Raw genomic sequence first — 27,897 nt, forward strand, 5'->3', positions numbered from 1 at the left:
CACCTTAATTCACCGTCTTATATGTGATGGAAATTAAATTCATAAATGGTAAACTTTTCTCATCTTTACGGGCATTTATTGGGAATATTGTTATAAAGTTGATCCACTACCAAAATCAAAAATGATGGCAGCAGCATCTGCATTCAAGCTCGGGTATTAGGATTTATTTAAGCAATAGGCTGAACACAATATTATTAATAGGGAATAAAAGAAATATATAGGAAGGCCGATATTTTTTCCAGAAAAGGTGGCAACCCTATATGTGGTTGGGGGGGGCCTCTGTGGGAACCATTGGTTTAAAAACATACAGAGGACAGTCCAGGTCTACTACACATTTAAAGCGATACTGACACTAACAATTTTTTTTCAAAATATTAATCTACATTAAAAGTTACCTATAGGTCATGTTGATCTTTTTTCGCTGACAGTTCTGCTTTTGTAAGTAATTGTTACTTGAAGTTCCTAAAACGGACTGTTTTGCCCACCTGACTGTCCCTTCTTATCTCAATGAATTTCCTTCGTTGGTTTATTGGTTGTGGTATGAATACCCAACTGACTTTAATCCTAGAAGTCTGCTCCCGTACCTTGTCCAATGAACATAATAGAGGCAGACCAGGAAAACGCAGTGCTTTGCTGCAAAATATCCTTTATTCGACAGTAGGGGGCACATTTACTTAGCTCGAGTGAAGGATTAGAATAAAAGAATACTTCGAATTTCGAAGTATGTTTTTGGCTACTTCGACTTCAAATCGAACGATTAAAACTAATAATCGTTCGACTATTCGACCATTCGATAGTCAAAGTACTGTCAAAGTACTTTTTCCTTCGATCGCAGAAAATGCAGTAAATCCTTCGACAGTCAAAGTATTTTACTTCAACGGTCGAATATCGATGGTTAATTAACCCTTGGTATTCGACCCTAAGTAAATCTGCCCCTACATTTTTTGAGCAAAATTGCCCTTTATCAAGTGTGCTTCACACCATTAACACACGCTCTTTAGACAAATACAGGTGGTGGAGAGTTAAGCTGGCCATAGACGCAAAGAGGATTCGCACGATTCGTACGATTTTCGCAACGTGTGTGGAGAGGCCATGACATTTTTCGCCCGGCCGAGATCGGTCGTTTGGTCGATCGGACAGGTTAGAAAATTTCTGTCGGCTGCCGATAATATCTCTGCGTGTATTGCCGATCGTACGATTTTCAGCGGGAATCTGTCACTAGCTTTGGTTGGACATAGATATTGTACGATTGCTGTCAGGGGCAGAACATTGCTGATCTGTTCTTTAACTTCTTTTTTTGGTCGGAATGGTAAAACTTTGATCTGAATGGTTAGTGGCGGGTCGTAGATGGGATCGGATCTTTGCATATGTGCCAGCTTAAGTAGCCCGCCCCTAGAGGGAGGGTACAGGTCAATCCTATTTGTGCAAACAAACATGATTATTTAACACCAATATGTGCACATACATAAGTCTATTATTAATTGCCACCCCGAGGTGATCTGTGTCAAGTTCCAAATTGAATCCATTAATATCCATGTAGAAAAAGAGAGTTCAATGACCACTGTTGGTGGCTTCATGTCAACCTGGTTAGATAAAAACACAGGCAATTTAGGCATGGGCAATAGCGATCCTAGAGGGGGGCGGACCCTGGTGCGTGACGCGCAGCCGGGCCCCGCCCCCCTCCATCCCACATTTTCAATGGCGCGCGGGCTCCCGGGGGGGAACTGGCCCGCTCGCACCCCCTGCTCCCCCGGTAGTTCCGCCACTGGGCATGGGAAAGTACCAACTTGAGGAGTATTATGAAAATTTGTTTGCATTAGACAATTAAGGATAAGCTATGTAAAGCTGAATTGGAAAGTAAAAGTTGAATGCAAACAATTTTTCATAGTACTCCTCAAGTTGGTACTTTGCCATGCCTAAATTGTGTGTGTTGTTCATCTGTTATAAAGGGCCAATACATTAGTCACCCCACAAAAGGACATAAAATAAATATGAAACACTTTGCCACAAGTTCGGTAGTATATCTGTTAGGAATGATAGGGGAAAAAAAAGCATGATTGCAGAGAGAGCCATGTGGCTTATGAATGCTGATAGCATGCAACCGAATGGTCTAAATGACCAATGGAGTGTTAGATGCTTCCTGTAATTGTTAACCTAATACAGGCTTTTTTTCACTCCACAGATACAAGCGAGTTCTGCCCTAACCTTACATTCGGTAAGAAATGAAATACTTCATACTTTCATAGTGTGTCAACTTATGAGGTCGTTTTTATGCAAACATAATTCGTTTTATGTATAAACATGAGATGTGAAAGAAACTGGTTACTTGCGTGTCAAGGCATTGCCCCAGTAGGTAAACAGTTTGCAGTTCTAGCCTTTTAAAGTGTATTTATTTGTACAATGTTTTCAGCGCCGGATTCGCTGGGCGGGCGCCCCTAGGCCATGCGCTCGAACGATTTTAGCATACGATCTAAGGATTTTTATTCGATGTGTAGAGACTTAGAAAAAGTTTGTAGAAGGTCCCCATAGGCTAACATAGCAATTCAGCAGGTTTAATTTGGCAAAGTATTGAAGTTGAAGTTTTTTTTAAAGAGACAGTACTTCGATTATCTAATGGTCGAATATTCTAACGATTTTTTCTTCGAATCGAAGTCGTAGTATCCTATTCGATGGTCGAAGTATCCAAACAAATACTCGGAAATTCGAACTTTTTGTACTTCGAAAATTCACTCGAACCTTAGTAAATCTGACCCGTAGTGTCGAATAAAGGATATTTTGCAGCAAAGCACTGCGTTTTCCTGGTCTGTCTCCACCCAACCTACTTTTATTATCCCTTCTTTTCTTGTCAGTTAAGAGTTTCTAATGCTAACGGACTCATGCTGCACAAATATGGCAGTCCCCTCATAGAGGAACAGGGTAGTAAAAAAGGTCATGTAAAAGCATGAGGTAAATACTTTTATGGCAAAATGATAAATAGCATTCAAAGACAATGTTATGATAGATAATAAAAAAGGTTATTTTCTGATGTCAGTATCTCTTTAACTACAGGGTTTGTGCTGAATCTAGATGAGTGATAAATACATATACAGCAGCAAACACAGTATATCAGGGGCCTATTTATAAAGTTGTGCAAATAGACTGCATATCCCTATATAAAACTTATACATTATAACTCATTGCATCAAGTTACTGATTGCTCTAATTGTAGATTATTTGTAAGGAAGCTTTTTAGTACTACAGTGGAACCTCAATTTTACATCCCCTGATTTTAAGTTTTTCCTCATTTTACATTGTTGTTTTGTGTTCCCACCTATATATTATACATAATACATTTCCCCGATTTTACAAATTCCTGGATTTTACACCATTTTCACGTAAAATGGAGGTTCTGCTGTATAAACTTAATATTATTTTCCCTTACCATCCAAGCTTTCAATATTCGACGTATTCCGCATGTCTCAAAACAATGGCGCATAAGTACAGCTGGGCCATCCTGCAATACAAGAACAAGCACAGACATTTATTAGAAGATGATAGAAATAATCATGAATCCGTATGCTAATCCGAATCCGCCCAAAAATGGATGAATATTGGTTAAATCCCAAACTGAATCCTGGATTTGGTCGATGTATCTAATCATTGAGAGCCGAGTAATGATTTGTCATGAACAAGTTTTAATAAAATAAAACCAGCTCTTCTCTTGTCCCCAGTGTGTCCCAGTACAAATACAAGTAACTAACAAGAATCAAAAAGTTTTCTGGACCACGCAATTCTCCAGGTTTCATTTAAGAATTAAAACAAAAAAAAAAAAAAATCATTATTTCACATATGAATGGCACAGGGCATTAAACACAAGCCAGTGTATCAATATCAAAATATCAAACACAACTCAGGGTATCAATATCTAAATATCGGAAACTCTATTCAAACCTGAAAAACTTGCTGTAAATCTATTTTATGGTAAAGGAAGACCAACTGCACTGAACATATTTATATATTTTTACTGCTAAATGGAAACCCTCTCAACCTTTTCACGCCATGTAATTAGACTTCCTCAACAATTGTGTCTATGTAATTGGTAAGGGGATAAACATTTCCATAACAACCTTCTCTAGCCGTTGTAGAAACAGAAAACACTTGACCACAGCTGTTAAACCACACATCCAAGCAAAGGTGCTTATTTAGTATCTAACTGACAAAAACAAAGAACATTTCTTGGTTGACATTGTAGGACTTGCCTTAGTGTCTGCACAGTAATAACATTTGCCTCAGATTAAAAACCCATACCAACTATTTAGCCATAATATATAGACCACACCCAAGAGTTAAGGTTCGCATGTATTTTCCACGAAAATTCGAGTTTGAGTATTTTTTGGGAAATTTTTTGGGGAAAAAAACCCTTGAATTTTCGAGATTTATTAAACCCCGACCCTGTAAATAGCTTGAATCCGAAAATACAACATCTAAAACCTGTTGAGGTCATGTAGAAGTCAACAGCAGAGGTCCCCTTGAACCATTTGAAGATGTTAACAGCCTGGTCTTTAAGTTTTTTAGGAGGGTTTTCAATTAGAGGTTTCGGGTTGTGGGACTCGAACTTGCAGAATCAGTTTTTTCTCATTTGAGTTTTCGATTCGATTTGAGAATTCATTCAAGGTATAAAAAACGAACACCCAAATTTCGATAAATAACCCTTCAAATGATGTCCACATTTCAACTGGGGAAATCACTTAAAATATTCTAACTGCATGCTGAGATAGTTAGTCGATCCTGCACTTCTTGGCTGCAACTCTGTCATTGAGTTTGTCACCTGTTTAGGTGCATTTGTTCACTGGGAAAGTTCAGGGAAAGTTTTATAGGGACCCCTCCTTGTATTGGGCAGCTACAAGCTGGCTATTCCCAAGTTTCTCTTATAATTCTATACTATTTAATCCAGGGACTAGCCATTTTGGAGTCAGGGAGAAATTTCTTCCCCCTCTGAGGCAAATTAGAGACGCTTCAAATGGGTTTTTTTGCCTTCCTCTCAATCATCTTGCAGTTAGGCAGGTTAAAAGAGACTTTAAAAGGTTGAACTTGATGGACGTGTGTCTTTTTTCAACCTAACTTATTATGTTACTTATAAGATAGCCAGCGGGTATAAGAGCAGTAGTGGCTGGTACCACCAATGGACAACCAGGTGGTTGTGCTTAAGGCTGGGGAGATCAGGGTTGGACTGGGGGCCCTGGGCCCACCGGGGCTGCTTTCTCGGGACCCTTCCGACCCCTGCCCATACTGCAAAGCTCATTCTGGGGCCCCTGCCATGCGTGCAAGCCCCCCACCCACCACCCTGGGGAGATTAACTGCACTTTCAAGGCTACTTTGCAAGGGATGACCATTGCTTTGATGTTAGAATCCCACTGGATAGTGTTCAAAGTGTTTCAGAAAGCTCTTAACTGGATTATGGTGGTTAGGACCTGGTTACTCTTAATGATTCTTAAAGGAAACCTCCCTAATTTTATATCTATCCCTGGAGTTAGCTGCTAGGCTAAGGCAGTAAAAAAAACTAATGATATTGTGATTGATGGAAGTGTAAGCAACTTATCTCACTGAAAAATGAATTACACTTCTGCCCAGAGAGATTATTTTGTTAGCAACTACTCTATCATGCCAGATAGCAGCTGAAATTCCCAAACTGCTGAGCAAAATAATTCAAAAAACCATGAATGAATTCCAACTGCAAATTGTCTCAAAATATCATTGTCTACATCGTACTAAAAGCTGAGGTAAAGGTGAACAACCCCTTTTAGTCGTGTACTAACTTGTGTTACTTCAGAAATTTCCCGTCAGCCTCCTTTGGACTTCTGATAAAATAAATGACTTTCTCCTAAATGAGATATTAACATTTTTAGTGCCTGGGACTTATAAATAGCTAAACCATCTCATGAACTTTGAGTAACTTTGTTGGGTGGTTTCCCTACTCGTTTCTTTCCCCCTTTCCCAGCCCTTTCTTCCCCTTCTCTTCTTTCATTTCCTTTTAGCTTTTTCTCACAAAACTAAGTAAAACCTTTGACACAAAATGTTTGCCTATTTAACTACACAACACTCTAGAGAAATAACAGTAGAGGGCTTTGTATTATCTCCTCCCCACTCAAGCAGTGTACCTTTGCACAACAATAAACAGCTCACTCTCTCTCTGCTGTATTCAATTTCACACAGAAAAAAAAATACACAATGGCAATCATGTACCAGAGTTCAATGTGTTTCTAGTAAGACTTCCTCCCACTCTAACCACAAAATCTCACACCCACAGCTCTTTTCATTCTTATGAACTCAAATTGAATTAGGTGGGAATAAAATCAACTTAGGGATTTGACCCCTACTCCTTGGATGACTTCCCAGCCTATCACTTTATATTTAGCATTGAACTGGGGCCAGTAAATATAAATATAATGAATTCCAATCTAGGGCCTCCTGCAACATATGACCATGGGCCAATATACAGAAATGCACAATACTGTAAGTTGGTGCTCTAAAAATACAAGTTAATAATAATAACTTACTGCTTCTTTATATTTAAATGAAGTTAAGCAACTTTAGGGTTGCCACATTTCTGCTTCTGAAACTCTGGACAGGGGGGCAGACAGTGATGTCACAGTGGAGGGATAGGTGACATCCAGTGTGGGGACATGATTTCAGGGGGTGATACCATAAAGGTGGCCATACACAGAGATCCGCTCGTTTGGCGATGTCGCCAAACGAGCGGATCTCTCCCCAATATGCCCACCTTGATGTGGGCAATATCGGGCTGATCTGTTTGGATCCTAACAAATAGTAATGGCCGGTCGGATCGCGGGACCACATCAACGAATAGATGCAGCCGCGATCCAACGGGATTTTTCGTCCCATCCGATAGAGATCTGGCCGACTTTCGGCCAGATCTCGATCGGGGAAGCCCGTCGTGGGGCCCCATACACGGGCCAATAAGCTGCCGTCACGGTCTGTCGGCAGCTTTTAATCGGCCCGTGTATGGCCACCTTAACACAGTATCGACCAATCAGGGAGAGCCCTGTCCGAATTTCCTAATTTGCATAATTTTGCAGACAGTATTGACTTTGACAGCCCTTTTGAAAAACCAGGCTGTCCCGAGTCGAAACCCAGACAGGTGGTAACCCTAACCCACTTGTATAATGAAATCGTCCTTATCTGTAAAACGGAGACAGGCTGGGGGAGGAGATCTTGTTTAAACAGAGCTCATTTGCATTTATACTACTTTATAACAGAGTGAAGGAGAGGCAAGTACTAGGGATTAAAACAGAAAAGTAATAGCAGGCTGAGGTAGCATGCACTGACCTATATGATGTGTAGGAAAATGAAATGTTTAAACCTGTCCAATGTCAGAATAAACTGATAGTACATAGATATCTGTCAGGACCATAGAGATGTTGGCACACGCATGACTAGTTTAATTCTAATGACCCTGGGAGATGTGCCGGGTATATGTAACATATGTGCTTTGTTCAGTGGAGGCAGATTGTGAGTAACAGCTGGAAGCATCTGTTTTGAGTGTGTCTGGGGGACAGGGTGCATTTGTTTCTACTCCAGTCCCATACGGCTATGAGAAACCATTATGTACTTGTGTAAAAAAACAAATAATTGTAGTGTGGGAAAGTCCGATCATTATAACATGTAAGCGAACTAGAAAGCAATGCCAAAGCAAAAGAACTGCCCATACGACTGGATCTGCAAATGATTACAAGAGACAGCAATTCCTCCGTATAACTTAATGCAGGATTAGTAACTGGACAACCTACAAACTTATAACTTCCAGGACCCCACTAAGAGCAGAATTCTGAACAGCTGCATAAAAAGGACATTAAAAAAAGTCTATTTCCCCTTTAGAAAATTGTATTAGAAGAGTATATCGGGCAGTAGAATAGTGTCTCAACAATATGTAAAAAGGCTCTGGACCCTGGTACTCCTGCAGCATTTTTCCCTTGTATACATTTATACATTATTTCTGTTGGTCTATGAGAAACAAATTAAAAGTGTTCTGCTAGAGGAGAGGACATGGTGGTTACATAAAGCCGAGGCCACACATTAAGAAAATAACTTTGTGGCATAAATACACCAATGTATAAATACAAGCAGATTCAAGCTGATTTTTGAGGCGTCTCCTTTTAAAGCAGTGATTCCCAACCAGTGATGTTGCTCACCAACTCATTTAATGTTGCTCCCAGTGGCCTTAAATCAGGTGCTCATTTTTTTAAATTCCTGGTTTGTAGGCAAATGTTTAAGGCAAAAAAAATCCAAGTGAACTACTCAGACAGAGCCTTCTACAGGCTGCATGTCCACATAATGCTACCAAACCACTAATCAGTGCCCTTATTTACTATTCCTATGAGCTTTTTCATGCTTGTTACATAGTTAGTTATAGTTACATAGTTAAATTGGGTTGAAAAAAGACAAAGTGCATCAAGTTCAACCCCTCCAAATGAAAACCCAGCATCCATACACACACCCCTCCCTACTTTTAATTAAATTCTATCAAATTTAATTGTGTTGCTCCCCAACTCTCTTTACATTTGAATGTGGCTCATCTGTAAACAAGTAAACGTTACAATTATGAAAGTGGACTTCTAAGCAATTTACATGAATCATTTTTTTTATTCATCATTCTGACCACCAAGTAGTGAAGGAAGAAAGAGGGCTGTTCTGACAGTGGCATAACCAGGGGGACACAGACCTTGCAGCTGTGGAGGGGGGGGGGGCAGTGGTAGGGGCCCGGTAAAGATAAAATACTACAAGTACTGAGTTATCCTAAAAGCCCAGCCCCCAGTGCCAGCTTTAGATCTTTATAGGACTGACCCTGCCAAACCAGGCAAGTCTGTGATTAACAAAGTTACCAAGATTTTTTTTTTTTTGCATTCCCTTTACCTGTACATTCCTCTGGCCTTCCTCTATCCCAGGGGAGACAAACATATTTTGGGAGAAAGGTAAAAGGCGCCCTCTTATCACAGATTTCCTCTAACTTGGTGCCTGATCCTGTTTCACATGAATTATCACAATCGGGTGAGGAGCAGGGGTCGGAAATAGCTGTACTACAGTTGACAATACTTTCCACCCTTGCATGTGTGGCTGTGTCTGTTAATTTTACTTGACCCCTCGGGTCCCTCTCCTATGTATTACCTCCATACCTTCCAACTGTCCTGTTTTTCGTGGGACAGTCCCAAATTTGATAGCTCAACCCGCAGTCCTGGATTGTTACTGAAATGTCCCAAGTTTCTGTTTGATCTCCTACTCTGAACAGCCAGAAAAAGATAAGAGTATTTCTGAAATTAAATTAAATAAGAGGCTTTTGGCAGAGAGACCAGAACACTTGACAGCTGCACTTAGATACATTTTAACACTTTAATAAGCAGGTCTCTTGGGGAAACGGTGTAGACACACCAGTGAAGATTCGGGGAGATTTAGTCGCCCGACGACAAATTGCCTCTTCTTCGGATGACTAATCTCCACAAACTGCCTTCCTGCCAGCTAGGGATAGCATTCTGAGTAATCCGAAGTCGCCTCATGAGGAAACTTCGGACAATTTCTGAAAACGAAGCACTCCGAGTGCCATCCCGCTGGTGATTTACATTGTAGCCGGCGGGAAGGCAGTTCGGGGAGATTAGTCGCCCGAAGAAGAGGCGATTTGTCGCCGAGCGACTAATCTCCCCGAATCTCCACACGTGTCTCTGCCCTAAAGGGCAATTTTACTTTCATTGCCAAAACTGTACATAAAACCTGACCCTAAAACCCCCAGAAATGTGTTCAAACTTTTCATAACCTGCCAAATTTTGTAAAATGGATGTGGTATTTAGGGGGTGTGGCCTTGTGGCAGATCTTTTTGTCCCGCTTTCTGTTTTTTAAATGTTGGGAGGTATGTACCTCCTTGTTATCTGCATCTGGGACAGATCAAGACGAGTACAACAGCAGAAAAGTAGCAAGACAGAAAAACTGAATGTAAAAGTAAGGGTAATAAAATAATGAGTACAAAAATAAGGGAACGCAGAAAACGGTAAAAGTGCGGCACAGGAGGAAAGGTAGAGCAGTAAAGGTGACGGAAAAAGACTCTAGGGATATGGCAGACGCACCTAGTTGACATATGCACTTCTACTGCTGGATATATATATATATCTAATGTCTAATATATATATCTAATGGCCCTGGGGTAGCAGTCTCATGGGCCCCCCAGTCCAATACCCATTGTAAGCAGCAGTCCTGCTTTATGTTAATGGGAAGCCCATGTAGTAGTATGTTTTTCAGCTGTGGAATTTACAGTTGCCTGCATATTTTATTCTGGTTTACATCTTTTGCTAGGATTTTGATTAGTAATTATATTGGTAAGGCTAAAATAGCAGTCATCTGACGTTAGGATGGAACTCACGTACATCATTTGAGTTGCACACTAGGGGGAAGGGGGACCCGTAAATATATTTTGCAGGGGGGCTCGGTGTTCTTATGGATAGGAAAGAAATTAAAAAAGTTATCTGGGGTTTCTAATGTTTTTCCTAACCAGAAGAACATCAGAGCAGCCCTCTTTCAATTGTACATTTGCTTATTTTAAAGGTTTACTTATCCTTTAACCTTTTCCACACTCCTTTGCAACAGTAGCTTCTTGCTCCCCATGATGCACTGTAAGTTTGGCTAATAACATTGATGTAATGACGTGGGGCACCACTAACGAGGAGGTACCATGCTCCACATAATGACACAGTCTTGTGAGAATTGCAGGTGCCATCTTGAAAATGTAGCAAATTTCACTGGCCCCAATGCAGCCCCTTAAGCTTATCTCTGTTGTGTTGGGCGGGGACAGGGTCAACCCTCTGCACTAGCCCATAAGCAAGAAACATTCAGGGGCTAATTTATTGAGTAGTGTAAAACAAAATTTGATGAAGAAAACTACTATTAAAAGCTGTGTAAAATAAATGGGAATGCATCAAGGTGTATTTTATTTTACGCAGTCCGAACCCCAGATTTGACAGTTATTTCACGCCACTTCCTGTAAGTTCCACTGGAAGTCACGATGGAAAATGCACTGTTTTTAACATGCAAAGCCTGGCAATGTGTGGCAAATGTTTTCTCTATATTTCACATTGTATAATAAATCTGCCCCTTAGAGTTCACCATCTCGTTCATGCCACAATCCCAAGGCCTTTGTTCAGAAATGATCAGACTCCGTGTTTCCCTGCACCAGTAACCAACCTCCCATTATTGTTATTAATAATAATAAAATAAAGAAAACAGAACATATTAAAGGCATTCTTTAAAGCAATAACTGAGCAGTAGGCGTGTGAGCTTCCTTTGCACAAATCTTCCTGCAGATGCAAATTTGTATCATTTGACTACATGATATTTCTGGTTTCTATTCCCTATTTTAGTCACACTTAATTATATTTCAGAGAGATTTCCCATGTGACTTTGAGCTTCCCCAGATGTTAGACAAACAAATTTATAGACACTTTTGTTTGACTTAACATGTACCCTGGGCCTGCAACATTTCCTCTTATATAAAAAAGGTTTTATATACGTTTTGGACATCGGCTTGGAAGTGTTTTAGACCATTCTTCCCAACAGAAAAGCTTCAACTCCACCAGGGATGTTGGATGAACTGCCTCCTTCAGGCCTTTTGCAACATTTCTATAGGATTTCTATAGTCTTTCTCTTGACTCGAGTTTATGGATAGTCTGGCATTCTCCTACAAGATTTGCTGGTACAATTCAGAATTCATAGTTCCGTCAATAAAACAAGCCAGCAAAGTCAGCAAAATATGCCCAAACCACAATACTGCCACAAACATGACTGACAGATGAGATAAGGTTCTTATGCTGGAATGCAGCATTTGCCACCAAACATAACACTATTAATTTAAGCGAAAAAGTTCTATTTTGGTCTTATCCATTGACAGAACGGTCTTCTGTTATGCTTCTGACTTATTCGTGTAGATGCCCAGCAATGTTTTCTTTTGGATAGTTGTGGATTACTCCTGGCACCTTGTCATGCACACCATTGTTGTTCAGTGTTCACCTAATGGTGGACTCATGAACCATGACATTTCCCAAGAATAAAGAGGCCTTTAGTTCTTTAGCTATTTGCCTGTTTTTTTTTTAGATCTACGAGTATTAAGCTGGCCAAACACTCGTTTGGCAAGGTCACCCCCTTTCCCAGTTATGCTCACCAAAAGGCGGGAAATAATGGGCTAATCAGATTGTTTGGACCTACGGATGAGAACAGCATCAACTAGCCAATACAGTCCTCAATCAGGCAGGAAAATCAAACCTGACAGATATCTGTCTGGGAGGCACGTCAGAGGGCCCCATACACTAGCAGATAAGCTTCCAAATCGGTCTAAAGCAGTGCTGTCCAACTTCTTTGGTACTGAGGGCTGGAATTTTTATGGCCTACGTGGTGGAGGGCCAAAAATAGAAACCGGTATTCACCACTCCCTGTTTTTAAACCACACGCATTTGGAGTAATCTTCCGGTTCGCAACAACTGTGCATGCGCTGAAAGAGACGGAAATTGCCGAAGGGGAGAAAGAAGATTACCAAAGAGAAGAAGATGGCGCCTGAGCGCTCCGCTGCACTCACTCTGTGAGTAAGTCTGTGCAGGGAGGGGGGCCAATGGGGGGTTCAGTTCTCCTTTAAGTCCAAACTCTTAAGAAATAGTTCTGTAACTTTTTCCAACCCAAGGAGCATTAATAACCATTTTTTGGACATCATCAGAAATGTCCTTAGTTCAAATCACAACATGACACTTCCACAAACCTGTGTTAAGATCAGACTTGGCTAGTGAAGACCCATATATCCCTCAAGACCCCTCATATTTACATCTGATTTAGAAACACATCTAATTTCCCCTTCAAATTAACGGAGAATCCTAGAGGGTCACATTTCTCACATAATTAGATAGAGGATTCAGTTAAACATTGCACTTGTTCATGTATATATTGTGGAAAATTATCCAAAGTGGCATATTTGTGTGTGGCAACGTTTTGTTTATTTAACTGAATTCTCTTTATCTGGTTCATGACTGTAAAAAAAAAGCCCACCACATTTTAGGTCACATTTATGCAGAAATCTTAAGAGTTTGCAACCTTTCAGGCATTGTTATATGTACGTATGTATGACCCCAATAGCAAAATACAGTGAGGTTTTTGTTCCAAAAATATTAATGGAATGTCTGGAACTTTGTTTATCCATTTGTGCTCCGAACTGCCTGCTGATGTTTTCCTTTCTACTGTATATAGGTCGTATTTTCAGCTCATACCCAGTATAATCACTTTTAGCTGCAGGAGGCAATTAATTTGTACGCTCTGTTATACACTCTGCTTACAATCTGAATTGCTTGCTACATTATGAACATTGGTGGGGGAAGGAAACAGTAGGCTTGCTACTCACCCAGTCTATAAACTAAAGAATTTGTTAAGATTATTATAAGACCCCTGTTTAAGTCCTACTAAGCCCTACTTATTTAGTCATGCTGAACATAGATGTATATTGCCCCTAAAATAAGAAAGTCTTCTATCCACCATTGTTTGGTGAATATTGTGCTACTGACTTGTTGCTGGACATGTCACCTCCATCTCATAATGTGCATATATTAGGGTCCTGCAGTGGGTAGGGTACCCACAAAAACCTGCAATACCCTGCGGGTTGCGGGTAGAAGTTCCAGGTACAGGTATAGACGTGGGTCGGTGGTTCTATGGGCCGCAGGTCTTCTCAATATAGATTTTTACTTTTTTTTTCTGATCATGTCTACTTCCGATGATGTCACTTCCGGTTTACAATGACAGCACTTCCTGTTTTACTCCTTTTTTTCTGACCACGCCTACTTCCGATGGTGCCACTTCCGGTTTACAATGACATCACTTCCTGATTCTTGATGGTCAGCGGGTCACGGGTCCGGGTTATGGATAAGGTGCGAATGCAGGTTGTGGGTCTGGGTTGCAGGTACGGGTTCCAAAAAATGGACTTGCGCAGGACTCTAGCATATATCATCTTAACTGCCAACAAGTGTGTCCTCATGTAGTGCTCATACTGTGCTTCTGATGCTCAGGACTAAATCGATTGAAGTCCATCAACTTTAGGAGCCTCATCTCAGTGGCCAACCTTACTAAACAAAGCATGGAAATAAATGAGCAGCAAACCTGCTCTTTTCCCAGAGTGCCTTGAAGAGTAGGTGGCATGACACTGCTCATGATCATTGATCGGAGATCGCCTGGAAGCTCCAAAATGACAAATAAAAAGTATAAATAGATACATGAAGAACCCTGCACTTAAACAGTTGCCAATCTGCTGGTGTTGGTGGCCCAAGGTACCACATCGTTGAAGGAAGCATAAATGGCTTATCGAGTCCAACAAGGTAAAAACCTATGTTACGCTGCTGCAAATACGTGTAATTATTATTTATTGAACAAGATCATGCTTCTAAAAAAATCATTAATAATCAACTTACAGCAAAAACACAAAGTGCACAAATGACACGTCTGCCCCTGTCTGAGACACTTGTCAACACAAGATCAATCTCTTTCTGCACTCACGTTGTGTGGCACACGGCCAGAATCCTATGCGGCAACTAAACAGACAACACCTATTTCTATTGACTCGCTTTGCATTATCTCCTGTAGAACAATAAAACTAGTGCGGGGATTTGTAGCTTGACATTTATTTACCAGATTGTTTAAAGACTTTCCTTTGCATATTCTTGGTTCAGCCATTTTATTAGGCAGTAAATGTCTACAGTTTTTCCAGTAAAATATTTTTAGATTTTTATCCGTTTAGGTCTACCAAATAGATATGTGACTCTCATACCAAGACAATTTTCAGTTCTTAAAAGCTGAATTGCAACCTTTCTGGCCTGGTAACGACATTATGCCTCAAATATTAGGAACAGACTCAAGAGTTGGGGAATAATGTTATTACCAGGTCAATAAGGTTTCTGGGTGGGGTCTGTATGGACAGGACACTCCTTCTGGAATCAGGAAGGTAAGCACATACCTCAGGTGGCAGAAATGTTGATTCTTTTGGGTAAAGAGCTTCTCTTCCCTAGAGACCCCCCTAACCTAGTTTGAGCATTGGATAACATTCCAGCATTGTTGCAGATGCCAGGGGGGGGGGAGTTGTTTCTAAAGCAACTGAAGTTAGATGTGTTAAAAGGGATATAAAGGCAAAAGACGAAATCCAATTTTTACTTTCTTTAATGAAAAAGAAACCTACAGTGTCTCCAATATACTTTAAGTAAAAAATGTGGTGTACCGTTTTTATGAGAAACCTGACTGTATGCAGTGAAAGTCCCCCTTCATTTTACTTGCCCTGACAGCTGCAGATAGGAAACTTCCGACGGTCAATAACTGCTTTGCAGGGAAATGATCAAACGGCAGGGGGAGCCCCTCCACCTTACTTCCCAGAACTCGAGCAGCTCTGTTTGTTTCCTTGTAGAGCAGTCGGAGACTGTGTAGAGATTCATATCCGCAGACCAAGTGCAGTCTGCATATTCTGATTAATCAGACCCGCTGTTTCAGCTTCTATGGCAGATGTTATTTGACTTTTGTACTGTTTTGATCATTTATGACGATCCCTAAGCTTAACCGCCCAACTGAGCCCAGACCACACTGAGCATGTGCATGGTCTTGGTCTTCCAAAGAAGTTTAGCAAAGTTACAAGATGGAGACCCCCTGTGGCCAACTTTGAAAGCATAAATCATTTGTTTAATAAGGCTTCTGGTGCAGTTAGTTCATGTTTATGTTTAGTATACAAAATACAGCATTTTTAGCATTATTCTATTTTAGACTTTAGTTCCCCTTCGAAGTCCAAAGTCCAGTTAGTGAAAAGTCCAGAGGTGGTGGTAGCTCAAAGGTTCCCACCTTCATCCATAGGAGTAGGGCTCAATTTGGAACAGGAGAAAGACAGCAGCACTAAGTACAACTATAAGGACGTGCAAGTAACATGTTGACTCAAGTACCTTTAACAAATGGGGATTTGTACAATGATTGCTGGGAAATTTGTGAGCCCACAACTACAATTTTGGCTATAAATAACAACTAATGGTTGCTCTGCTGAGGCCACACATTTCAACCAACCTCACCATCCATTGATCCCAAATCAAATCCATTTACTGTAAACTATATAAATGATCTAGTTTATTATGCAAGTAAACTAGGGATGCACCGAATCCACTATTTTGGATTTGGCCGAACCTCCGAATCCTTTTCAAAAGATTCGGATGAATACTGAACCGAATCCTAATTTGCATATGCAAATTAGGGGTGGGAAGGGGAAAACTTTTTTTACTTCCTTGTTTTGTGACAAAAAGCCAGGCGATTTCCCTCCCTGTCCCTAATTTGCATTTGCAAATTAGGTTCGGATTCGGTTTGGCCAGGCAGAAGGAATCGACTGAATCCTGGTCGAATCCAAATCCTGGATTTGGTGCATCCCTAAAGTAAAGTGTCTGGTGCTTCATTCTGCTAGTTACATATATGCCAAACTGGGTACAGATTTGTGTTCTTTTATAATCCCTACTTGCTTTCTCATACAGATAAAGATGCATTCAAATAAAGATGCAATACATTAAGGGAAGTTCTGGATTCCAACTGCCATTATCATTTGTCTCATTTGCATTAAAACACAGCCAGATGCATTTCATTAATAAACCATCACTTTTTCCCCTGGTAGAGCCACAATTAGCAAGCGCTGATTTGCATATCGAGGGCAGTGGATCAAAGGGCCATAACATATAATGAATAACAAAGAATGATTAAAACTATATACTATCGCTCAATGATACCACGGGGCACAAGGAATATAAGCAGGAACCATCTCTTCAAATTCCATTATTGTCTTTTCCAGGGACACAGCTGGGAGTTCAAAGCGAAGTGACAGCTAAAACCCAACGTTGTCCCAAAAGGGATTATGTTGCATCCTCATTTATCAGTTCTCTGCACCATTCTACAAATTATCGACAGGCCTTCAGGCAACTGAAAGGGTTAAGAGATGCTCCACGTGAAGCTCATTGACCTTTCCTGGCTGGGAGAGCATTTACATTCCTAGCAGAAGCCTGACAGAGATTGGATTGATTTGCTCTCCAGTGCCAAGGGAGCCTGGCTGACAAGATTTCTTGGGCTGAATTTAAAGCACATTAGTGGCTGTGTTTCATGTGCTTATGTGCACTAATCTAATCTGTTGGGCAGTTCTATTAGAAAGCCTTTGCCGATCCTCTGTGGTCCACGGATGTGTAGCAGAGGCACTAAATGAACCCTAATGTACAAAAAGCGCCCCATGCAAAATTACATTGGGAAGAACTAAAAATAATTATCTTTTCTTCTAGTCTACAGCTTTATTATTATCCCTTGGGAAGATGCAGCAGATAAAATATGCCTTACCTATGGAATAAATCAGTGCTGAAATCAGATTACATTACTGTGTCCGATACCCTGACATATTAAAAGACACTTTGGGCCAACATTAGTTTGCAACTAACATGTGCATGTTATATATGGGATGGCAGACTCCTGAAGGTTTGTAGAAGGGAGGAGGCATAACAAGAAACACTTCTATGCAGGAAGGCATTTTGGATTTGGAAATTAGAAACATTGTTCTCTAAGGGGTTTAAATAGAACTGGAGCTTGACTCTGATTTACAAAGATTATTCATCATTCGCTGCTTCAGTGGTGCTTACAGCCTAATTTCCCTATAACATTCACACAACATACGCACACACTAGGGTTCATTCAGCCAATTAACCTGCCTGTATTTTGTTTTTTGGAGTGTGGAAGACAACTGCAGTTCCCGGGGGAAACCCAAGACTTGCTCAAAGTCTTCTTACCCAAGTAATTATCCGTATGCAGAAAGTTAGCGTTGGTTATGGGCTCCTCTACCAGAGTACATGTCTTAGGGCAGTGCTGTCCAACTTCTGTGGTACTGAGGGCTGGAATTTTTCTGGCCTACATGGTGGAGGGATGATAATGGAAGGCAGTGTTGCCCACTCCTGACATACACAGGGAGCATAGGGAAGGCAGAGTATGACACACACAGACCTGCAGAGTATGGCACACACAGGGAACATAGGGCAGGCAAAGTATGACACACACAGGGAGCATAGGGAAGGTAGAATATGACACACACAGACCTGCAGAGTATGGCACGCAGGACCGCCATTAGAAATCGCAGGGCCCCATACGACAAAATTTCCTGGGCCCCCAAGCCCCACCTACAGGTCCGCCCTCCCCACCCCACAAGTTCGCCCCCCACCACACAGTAAAAAAACAAAAAAAATATTGGTGGCTAGGGTTCCCACATGTTAATAAAAAATTAAAAGATATTGGTGGTCAGGGCCCCCCATAAAAAAAACATTTGTGGCCAGGGTCCCCCCAATATGGCTAGGACCCCACATGAGAAAAAAAAATTTGGTGGCCAGCCCCCCCATTATAAGAAAATTGGTGGCCAGGGCCCCTTAAACGTCCATTCCTTCGCGAAGTCCAGGGCCCCCCCAATAAAAATATTGATGGCTAGGACCCCACATGAGAAAAAAAAATTGGTGGCCTAAATTGGTGGCCAGGCCCCCCCACACACATTATAAGAAAATTGGTGGCCAGGGCCCCTTAAACGTCCATGCTTTCCCGAAGTCAGCAGCTCTCAGAAAGATGGGGGGCCCGGCTAATCAAGTAAGTGTGGCGTGGCCAGGCCCCCCTTACCCTCGGGTAGGGTTGCCACCCGGCCGGTATTTTACCGGCCTAGCCGGTAAAATACCTGCCAAGGCCGGGGCCGGTATTACAAATTTACCGGCAATGTAACTGCCGGTAAATTTGTAATACGATCAAAAGGAGCCCTCGGCCTGCCCCCAATCGCCCCCAACTTACCTTTTCTTTTGCTTCTATCGTCCGTGGTGCCCGTGGTGTGCCCCGCCCCTTTTGACGTCACGTCCAGCCCCTTTGAGGCCCCGCCCCCAGCAGCCGGTAATTTTTTTTATAAAAGGTGGCAACCCTACCCTCGGGGCCCCCTACAACTCTCCCCCCTGTCCCCCCCTGATGGCACGCACAGGGAACATAGGACAGAGTATGGCACACACAAGGAGCATAGGACAGGCAGAATATGGCACAAACAAGGAGCATAGGACAGAGAGTACGGCACACACAAGGAGCATAGGGCATGCAGAGTATGGCACACACAGGGATCATAGCAGGCAGACTTTCATGTGGTGGGTACCAAAACAGGGGGGGGGGGTCACAGGCCACTAGTTGGACAGCACTGTCTTAAGACACTGTAACACACGGGTTCCAGGATTAATACATATAAAACAGGGGAACACAAAATTTTTTCTTTTCTACAAAAGTAGGAGGCTAGAACTTCTACAACAATGAAAACTCTTGGCCACAAAATTCTATTGACGCTTTCTGGTGGAAACACTAAATATATTGGGAACAGCATTTCATAGAAAATAAAACTCATCAAGGGATGTCATTCTGTTGTGACATACCTTCACTGTAAAACAAAACCCGCTTTATATAATGAATGACAAAAGCGGCCGGCACTGAAGCAATAATTTACAAAGTCACATTCATTATTTTGTAAGTGGAGCCCTAAAGGCCTGTTCTGATGGAGGCCCTGGCATTAGGCCGGACTTATTAAATATAATTTTCTCCTGTTTTTGCCTTCAGCATTGAGTTGATAAATTTTTATGTTGGGATAAATCGATACAGATTTTACGATGGAAAAAACCTATGAAATAAAAAAAGAAATAATTCGCAGTTACTGATCTAGCTACTAGAACTAGGTGAGATAAGGGAAATTTGGAATGGGTTCCAATAGTAAATAAAGGAACCAAAATATCTGTTCCGTGCAAATGACTGTTCTAAAACACAAATCATCCCTCGGGAACATGCAGTTAATTGCCCAACTATTAATCGGCTGCATGCCAGTGTCAGAAGCCTGCACATAAATCATGGAATGTTCAGCAAAGGGAAATGGAACCAATAATTAATAAGGCATCAAAATTAAAATAAATTAGTAGTATTTTGTTTAACTTTTAGTCCTTCTTGGGGTCTAGCCTGGGCTGTGGAGTCGGTACATAAAACATCAAAAACTGAAAGTGTATAAGATAAGATATCAAAGTATTTAAAATATAATGTACTGTTGCTCTGGACTGGTAAAATGGTTGATATATACTGTATATACTATATTCTTCCTGAAGCAAACTGCTGTGTAGCCAAGATGGCCGTTTTTCAAGCTGGAAAAGAAAGAGGAAAAAATAATATACTTTATTTAAAATTTTAATTATTTGTTTAAAATGGAGTCTGTAGGAAACGGCCCATAAAAGTGACATTAGTTCAGATGTTGCTATTTGCATGTGATATACGACTGCGTATGATAGGTTACCCTTAAAGAAAAACTATACCCCCAATACTATACTAAAAAAAACTATACCCCCTATAGATTTTTACAGACAGTTGCTGGAATAATTTTAAATACCCAAATAATGCTACTTATGCTTTCTAAAACTAATAAACCATTCCCCCCTCAAACCCAATCACTAACCTGTGTCGGAGTTGAACATGCTTTCCTCCATTGCTGCTAAAGCTGCGATTGGGCACATATGTTAAAGTGCCTCCAACCCTACAGTGTCTTGTCCTGCCTCTACACCCACAATTGTGGCTTCAGTAGCAACCAAAGAAGACATAATCAAGGCAAACATTTATTACATGCCCCCATTGCTCACCATAGGACCTTATTAATAATATCTGTCAGGGGGGAGCTCTGTAAGCAAAGTAAAAGAACAAACACAGAGCAAGCAGCATGGAGTCATTAAAGACTGATGGAAAACCATCAATTAAATGTAAAATTCAATAATAACTGTAAAGAAACCCCACAAACAATACCAAAAACCAGTACAAAGAAAACAGTATAGATTTATCTATCTGTGTTTGTTATGGCCCTGAAGGGAACTATATAGCCCTGGCTTAGCCAACAATTACACACACATCTGTATATATTACCATTATTTCTAAAGCATTTGTCTCATAACCATGTGACGTAATTATTTATAAAGAAAAGGTTAGACTGCACTAGTTACCTGGGAGATAACATATCAGTGGTTTCAAATTGTAGGGCTGGACACTAGTGATGTGCGGGCCAGCCCAATACCTGCGGGACTCGGGTTTAGGCCAACTTCACACCCCCCTTTGCGGGCGGCGTGCTGGCCCACCAACTTCAACTGCCAACTTCATAGCCGCACGCCTGCTTGCCCCGCCCCTTTGTGACGTCATCTGCGGGGCAGGTCTATAAAAGGAAGCTGGAAGTCAGGAGGGCAGGGGCAGATCGGGTAAAAAAACCCGACCCGCACATCATTACTGGACACCCAAGAGCAGTGATCCCCAACCAGTAGCTTGTGAGCAACATGATGCTCTCCAACCCGTTGGATGTTGCTACCAGTGGCCTCAAAGCAGGTGCTTATTTTTGATTTCCAGGCTTGTAGGCCAGTTTTGGCTGCATAAAGACCAGGTGTACGGTCAAACAAAGCCTTAATGTAGAGTGACAATCCACATAGGGGCTACTGCATGGCCAATCACAGCCCTTATTTAGCACCCCATGCTAGTGTTCCCAACTTCTTTTAATTCTGAATGTTGCTCACGGGTTCTTAAGGTTGGGGATCCCTGCCCAAGAGGGTCCTGAAACAGCTTAACATAATATCCAGAACACTACTTCCTGCTTTGCAGCTCTCTTGGGGGTAAATTTATCAAAGAGTGAAGTTCCGACACTAGAGTGAAATTAAACTGCTCTCAATTCATTTCTAAGGGATTTTGAAAGGCGTATTCATCAATGGGTGAAAGTTCACCCTTTGATAAATACGCCTATAAAAATCCCATAGAAATGAATGGAGAGTGGGGAATTTCACTCTAGTGGCGGAACTTCACTATTAACTTCACTCTTTGATAAATATACCCCTTGGTCTCTATTGATTGGTTACCAGCACATGGGTCATAACTGTTGCTTTTGAATCTGAGCTGAATGCTGAGGATCAATTGCAAACTCACTGAACAGTTATGTCCCAAGTGGCCCCCCTTCAAGTTGCTGACTAACTCAAGAGTTAGAGAGCTTAAAAGCAGGAAGTAGTGTTCTGTTCTGTTAGAAATCCCGTCATTCCAGCCTTTAGCCATTACATTTAAAGAAGAAGGAAAGATACCGAAGAAGTTTATTGCCAATAGATTAGCCACAATTTTGCAAGCTATAACACTAAATTTATTCTGCAGACTTCTTTACCATACCTGAGTAACAGCTCTAGAAGCTCTGTTTGTTTAGGATAGCAGCTGCCATATTAGCTTGGTGTGACATCACTTCCTGCCCGAGCCTTTCCCTGCTCACACATAGCTCTGAGCTCAGATTACAGCAGGGAGGGAAGGAGGGAGGGGAGAGAGGAGCAAACTGAGCATGCTCAGGCTCGGGGCAAGGAGGTTTAAGGCAGGAAGTCTGATACAGAAGCTCATGTGTACACATTAGAAGGAAAGAAATGTGATGTTTCTTTTGACAGAGAACTCAGAGCAGCATTACTTTGAGGGTTTACTGATGTTTTTTATATAGACCTTTCTTATAAAGCTTACTTAGTTTTAACCTTTCATTCTCCTTTAACTAATTATATTAGAAACATTTTTTACTTTGCACAGCCTATATTTTTACCCAGTTTTTATTGTTTACACTGAACTGTTCCCTTAAGTCTTCTAGAAAATAATGTAGTCATTAAATAAACCCAATAGGCTTACCAATTTGCTTACCAATAAGGATTAAGTATATCTTAGATTGGATCAAGTACAAGCTACTGTTTTATTACAGAGAAAAGGGATTTTTTTTTTTTTAAAATTTGGATTATTTGGATAAAATGGAGTCTATGGGAGACAACCTTCTGGATAATGGGTTTCTGGATAACGGATCTCATATAATAAATAAAGTACCCTCTGTTGCAAAATATGAGTTACATGATCTGTATAAAAACACTGGGCCCTATAATATCCTTATATTTTACAAGAGTGGGCACTATATATTTGTCACAGCAGGGGCATAAACCATCCAACTTTTGACCATAATTATCTGCAAGTCAGTATTTTACTTACTGTTAATATATACATGAAATATTAGAACCTTCCAATCATATTAATGATGAAGAAACAATCCACCCCACTTAGAATCTCCATATACATAAGGATAGTAAATAAAAATATATGAACAGTTTCTAACAGCATACATGAGATGGTAACCATGCTATAAAGACACACCCGTGCCAACCCTACAGTGTAAGGAATGATATGTACCAGTAAATAACCACTAATTATTGTCATTTCATCTCTGTCTCAGGCAAATCATTGGTACATTTATGGCTTTGAAATTCTCAATACATGTCAAACAGGCAATTTAGTGTAAATCATACCACGTTAATATACAAAGCATTCCAACTGTGGAGATATTATGTGGCAGCAAAGTCATAAATAACATAGCGCTAAATTATTATGTCTCTCCATTGTGTCCTTTCAAGACAGAAAATCAAACACAAATCAATACAGGTTTCCAGTTTATGGAAGCATAAGCATTTTTGTTCACAAAAGAAAGTTATTTCTTGCAGGTGCTTGTAAGCAAATCATGTACATTGCTCTGTGGCAACTCTATGTGTTGCAGGTAGATTCGTTGCAAGGGTTTTATCCTGGTCACTATCTGCTTTGCATGTTGCAAAAAGTAACATGCCAAATAAATAAAATTAACAGAAGAGTGAAAAAATATTAAATTGCTTAACAATAACCTCAGGAAAAGATTAGAGTCATGATATGTTAGGAAGGCGATTGTGTAGGTAGAAGAGCAGATGAATAGGTCAATGGAGAGACCAAAGACACTTGCATCTCTAAAACAAAGTAAGCTTGGATGTTTAAAAAACAAGGTTTAAAATGAATGCCCTCTGCTTTTTTAGTAAAGGTTTAGCCTTCTGTCCGCCCCCAGGTAGGTCTTGTGTTTCCTCGTTCTTCATCCACCCCCCTACAAATGATATCTTGTGCCCATAATTGTACACCTATGCTGCCAGACCTTCATCCTTTTGGATCTGTGGAACTTCTCCACCTAAAATGAAATAATTTTAAGGTCTGTAAGATCAAGAGGAACATGTATGTATAGAGGAACAAGGTGTTCTCTAATCACAAAGACTCCAGTTAGACCAGGGCTGTCCAACCTTTTGGCTTCCCTGGGCCACATCGGAAGAAGAAAAATTTTCTGGGGCCACAATCGAAATACACACAAATGCTAATGCTAACTTTTGATTTATTGTAAAAGAAAAGAGGGAATCATAAACCTAGTGGGATTTTTAACATTGTGTTTGAGAAACTAATGTATCAATATCTGGTTCAATGGAAGTATAGTAGAACCCCCATTTTACGTTTTTCAGGGGACCAGAAAAAAAATGGTGTAAAATACAGGAAAAAGTAAAATCAGGGAAATGTATTATGCATAATATATAGGTGGGACCACAAAACAACAATGTAAAATAAGGGGGTTTATAATGGGGGTTCTGCTGTAGTTGCAATTCTCAGTGAATTCTCAAGGTGCTCATCAGATAACTATAACTTGGTTCTAATTTTACTCTTAGTGTGTTCATTCTTGAAAAAAGTTGCTCACACATGTAGGCGCTGCATATATCCCTAGCATATGGGGCGATGCCCCTGAAGAATGCTTCCCTGCCTTTGTAAGTAACTGAACGCTCACTTGTTAACCACTCTTCCTGCTCTAGGAAGCCACACACCGTGCACCCCATGTAAAATTTAAACCACACATGCACACAATGAGCGACCGCGTACATACGCTCTCTGTACATGACATTGCAACATGATGTTTCCTGGATTGGCAGACGTTCAAGCTGGCCCGCGGGTTGGACATCCTTGAGTTAGACTATACATTTTACCTACACTCTCCATCTACAGCCAGAAACGCCTGCATGGAACAGCTTTTTAGTTGACGTCTTACCTAACACACTGCTGGGATTTCCATTAGGGGGGTCTTCTGAGCTCTTTTTTTTTTCACTTTAAAAATGTACCTCAAAACAGCTCAGAATATAAGCAAGATCTAGAAAGAAAAATACCAATCATGAGAAAAAAGATGCAATAGATGCAACCACCAAGGCCTGTTCATCAGGAGCTCCCACAACTCATTGTAACAGAATGAGTTCTGGACTCCCACTTATCTGTAGAATGATTGGCGTTTGCTAGGAACATGTCACTTGGGACATTAACAAGCCTAATGAGATATGATATTTAGTGACAATATTCATGAACTCCCTTCTCTGAACAGAGATATTTTGCCACCTAAATGAAGGAATCGTAACCAGGTTGCCATCTTTAGCAATAACTGCATCATTCTCTGACTACTTGTTCTGAAACAGAGCTCAGAATGTCAAAATGCTCAGCTTCTTACATCTGTTAGGGCAGAGACACACGGGCAGATTCGGGAAGATTAGTCACCCGGTGACTGAATCTCCCTGAACTGCCTTCCCGTTGGCTAGAATGAAAATCGCCAGCGCTTTGTTTTTGCTCTTCTTCCAAATAGGTCCCACCACCCGACCTTAGACTTATACTGAAATAATGAAGGGTAGGAAGGGGGACATGAGCCGCAGTCTCAGCTGCAAATCTTTTATTTAACATGTTACAGACCGCATGGATCCTTTTTCAAGTGCAAAAATACAAATTATTTGTATTTTTGCACTTGAAAAAGAATCCATGAGTTTCAAAACATGTTAAATAAAAGATTTGCAGCTGAGACTGCGGCTCGTGTGCCCCTACATACCCTTCGTTGCCTCTGTTTAAGAATTTAAAACAAAAAAGTAAATGAATGCGTCGCCATGTGATAGATGGGATCCGACCAATATCCCCACCTTCCAAACATTTTTTTTCAGTTCAATTGTTTTCAGATTGTTCACCAGAAATAAAGGCTTTTTTTCAATTGCTTTCCATTTTGTTTTTCTAAAATTGCAGTTTAAAGTTAGTTAGTTTCTCTGGTGTTTGAGTCTGGCAGCTCAGTGATCCAGGAGCAGATTCTGAATGGTTACAACTTGGTCCATTAGTTGATACATTTCTCAGCGGCATCTGTGGAGTATTAGCAACTATTGTATCAATTCTAACAGCCGCCTTTAATTGAAACCCAGGGATTCTGCTCAGCAGGGACAAACATAAGAAATGTACCAATTATTATATCATTTAGAACAGTTTACAGAATCGGGGTGAACTGCCTCCCAGAGCAATTTCATTAACACATAAGAAAAAAAATGAAACTTTAAACCTTAATATAGGGAAAAAAAACTGTTACAGACAAATAGAAAGTCATTGAAAAAAGTATATTTCTGGTGAAAAATCTAAAAACAACTGAATTGAAAAAAAAGTGTGGGAAGGTGAACAACCCCTTAAACTTTAAGAATGAGTTTACTCCACAGTCAGTGCAAATACAAACTGCCTCCATAGATACATCATTATCTACTTATTTATATATAACACCAGCAAGCTACACATGCATTTAAATGAATCACAATACATACAATACAGATTGTCTCTATCTAGGCAGGTCAATCTAGATACAATCACAGACACCAGAAAATGCAGAGATTGGGCAGCTTTTGTAGGGTGCCCGACACCTATAGTATCAGTACCTATAGCATTTCCATCTAATGCAGCTGAACCATATGGGGCTGTTTCCATGAGATTAAAATCCCTGGCAACTCATAAAGTCCTCTCCTCACATACAGAACCTAATCAGCCTGTCATTTGGAAGAGAGTAGGCCCGTATTCCTACCTACAAATGTGCAGGTTTGAAAAACGTGCTTGTCAGCAATACAACAGAAGTAGTATTCACGTTTCTTTCTAATCAGCCTTTCTTCTCTGCAGCGAGCAGTTAATAAAAGGTTCACACAAATTAAATATGCTCTTTATCCAGCAGGAGCAGCCTGCATAGCAATTACTGCGGAAACAGAACCTTAACTCTGTGGGTGCCAGACTCATCCCCCAGAACATCCCTAGCATCATCATGTTCAATGTGAGAGAAGGGGTGAAATACAGGTTAAAGGGGAAATAAAGCTTCTAGAAGAAGCCAATACTGTTGTACATTGTCTACGTTCAGCAGTCCTATGCTAAATATGCAACACCCCCACACTTTTCTTCTTGGCCCAAACATATCTGGTGTCTTTCCTATAGTGAAGCCTTGGTATTTCTGTATGAGCAGCCAGTATGGATCAGAATTTGTCTCAGTCTACTAAAGATCGGAGAACACTGAAGCCCCCCATGCCTACCTTTTTTCCTGCTCACGGACACAACCAGGGCCAGTAGGGAGGTCGAGGGGCAGAGCCAATAGCGGGTCTGGGCTGGCGGACCCACCGCGTTTTTTCCCCATTGTCCCGTCAGACCCTGATAATATTAGAGCTCTATTGATGCCATGCTGTGCTGTACTAATCAGCCTTATATTATGACATTTCTATTCTATGTGTACTGTATATTGTGAGTGGGTCCCTAAGCTCAGCAAGTGACAGCAGCACAGAACATGTGCAGAGAATCAGCAGAAAAGAAGATGGGGAGCTACTGGGGCATCTTTGGAGACACAGATCTTCACTGCTAAAGGGCTGTGGTTGCCTTGGGCTGGTACAGAAGTCCAAAACATAATGTATAACATTTCTATCTTACATTTTTAGTTAAGCTTAAGTTCTCCTTTAAGAAATTGCTCTCCCTGCTCTATATATACTGTGATTAGTTGCTCCTATATGGACTGGCAGCCTACAGGCTCTGTTTGTACAGTACACCTGGTTTTAAAGCTCTTGTACGGTGTAAATAGTCACAATGACAGACAGAACTAAGCAGGGAGCATCAGAATACATTCCAACATCA

General features: G+C 40.8%; 1 protein-coding gene across 9 annotated transcripts in view; it reads right to left on the bottom strand.

Annotated features, from left to right (window-relative positions):
* Nucleotides 1-27,897, bottom strand: part of pag1.L (phosphoprotein membrane anchor with glycosphingolipid microdomains 1 L homeolog) — a 99,349-nt gene that overhangs the window by 36,072 nt on the left and 35,380 nt on the right. For 7 of the 9 annotated variants that reach the window (XM_018266550.2, XM_018266554.2, XM_018266549.2 and 4 more), the window contains one exon: nucleotides 3,422-3,493. The exons of the other annotated variants lie outside the window; for them this stretch is intronic. The gene's annotated coding sequence lies outside the window, so the exon portion shown is untranslated. The remainder of the gene's footprint in view (nucleotides 1-3,421; nucleotides 3,494-27,897) is intronic. 9 annotated transcript variants of the gene reach the window in all.

The sequence above is a fragment of the Xenopus laevis genome, chromosome 6L (assembly GCF_017654675.1).
Source record: "Xenopus laevis strain J_2021 chromosome 6L, Xenopus_laevis_v10.1, whole genome shotgun sequence".
NCBI lineage: Eukaryota > Metazoa > Chordata > Amphibia > Anura > Pipidae > Xenopus > Xenopus laevis.